We start from the raw sequence: 2,198 nt of genomic DNA, 5'->3' as shown, positions 1-2,198 counted from the left end.
GGTTGAGTAAGTACAAGCAGGGCCACCTATGCAGGGTTACAACGAAAATCTGCAGGATAGGGGGTCCTTGAGGACTGGGTTGAGAAACACTGATCTAGACCCTTCCGTCCATCCATCCATCCATCCATTATCCATACCGCTTATCCTGCTGTCAGGGTCGCGGGGATGCTGGGGCCTGTCCCAGCAGGCAGTGGGCGGCAGGTCATACACTGGAACGGCGTTTCGTTTCAAGTGTCCCTGGTTCCTGACGACGATCTCTTCGGAATGACCGTAGCAACGTTTACAAACACAAGATGGTGGCTCCCCTTTGCCTCACAACCTGCGCACGCTTGTTTGCGCATGTAAATAATGGAACGCGTCATCAACGGTGGATGGCGTCGCTGATCTACTTCCTGGTTCAGCCTGCAGGAAGTAGCGGCCTGTACTTCCTGTAGGCAGTAGTAACATCCATAAACTAGCCGGCCAGCACCACAGAGAGGTCAGAGATGGTGGACAGTCATGGACACAGTCTGACTGACACACTAGTTCAACACTCCTGCTCACTTGTCCCATAAGACACCGCTGTAGCGAGTCCAGCCGTGGTCCATGTCCAGCATCTACTGAATGGAGACGGTGAGTAAAATGATGATACAGCTGATATGATGGATAGAAATACAAAATAAGACCCAGGTTGTAAGAAAATTGAATTGTCATTTATGCATCCGCAACAACCCAGGTGAGAAAATCAAGGAAAGCTGAATCAGTTCATCTGGACACAACATTCATTGGCAGATACGTTTCATCATCATCTAAGTGACCTCTTCAGGCTCAACTGACTGCAGGTACCCCCACCCTTATGAACAACACAGTGGCGTAACGACCCAAACCAACCACCCGTTTCATATGCAAATATGGGCGTGACCATTAACTAGACCTACAGTAGCCATCAAATCAAATCAAATCAATTTTATTTGTATAGCCCAATATCACAAATTACAAATGTGCCTCAGTGGGCTTAACAGCAACACAACATCTTGTCCTTAGACCCTCTCATGGGATAAGGAACAACTCCCTAAAAAACCCTTTAACAGGGAGGAAAAATAGGAAGAAAGCTCAGGGAGAGCACCAGAGGAGGGATCTCTCTCCCAAGACGGACAGCGTGCAATGGATGTTGTGTTCACGCAATTTACATAATACAACATTGGAAGAGGATAACAGAATTATAATGGACACAACATTTATGAAGAACATGATGCACAGGATGCCAAGCAGTGTCCACATGCCAACGGAGCAGTCCAGGACCCAGGCCACGCGACCAGCAGCCATGTGTACTATTCACAGAGGACTGGGGAATAGTTGCAATCACAGCATTGTAAGATGCTGACAGATGTACTCTTACCCCCCCCCCGGATCAGGGATGGTTGTTCCCTCGTCACATAGATGGCCTCTTTGACTCCCCATTCAAACCAGCGTTCCTCCCTATCAAGGATGTGCACATCCTCATCCTTGAAAGAGTGACCACTGGCCTGTAGATGGTGTAGACTGTGTAGATGGTGTAGACTGTGTAGATGGTGTAGACTGTGTAGAGGGTGTAGACTGTAGATGGTGTAGACTGTGCAGAGGGTGTAGACTGTGTAGAGGGTGTAGACTGTGTAGAGGGTGTAGACTGTGTAGAGGGTGTAGACGGTGTAGATGGTGTAGATGGTGTAGACTGTGTAGAGGGTTTAGACTGTGTACATGGTGTAGACTGTGTAGATGGTGTAGACTGTGTAGAGGGTGTAGACTGTGTACATGGCGTAGACTGTGTAGAGGGTGTAGACTGTGTAGATGGTGTAGACTGTACATGGTGTAGACTGTGTAGAGGGTGTAGACCGTGTAGATGGTGTAGACTGTGTAGAGGGTGTAGACTGTGTACATGGTGTAGACTGTGTAGATGGTGTAGACTGTGTAGAGGGTGTAGACTGTGTACATGGTGTAGACTGTGTAGATGGTGTAGACTGTGTAGAGGGTGTAGACTGTGTACATGGTGCAGACTGTGTAGATGGTGTAGACTGTGTAGAGGGTGTAGACTGTGTAGAGGGTGTAAACTGTGTAGAGGGTGTAGACTGTGTAGAGGGTGTAGACTGTGTACATGGTGCAGACTGTGTAGATGGTGTAGACTGTGTAGATGGTGTAGACTGTGTAGAGGGTGTAGACTGTGTAGATGGTGTAGACTGTGG

This window comes from Lampris incognitus, chromosome 2, assembly GCF_029633865.1.
Source record: "Lampris incognitus isolate fLamInc1 chromosome 2, fLamInc1.hap2, whole genome shotgun sequence".
In the NCBI taxonomy this organism is placed as follows: domain Eukaryota; kingdom Metazoa; phylum Chordata; class Actinopteri; order Lampriformes; family Lampridae; genus Lampris; species Lampris incognitus.
Note: the sequence above shows the minus strand (reverse complement) of the source record.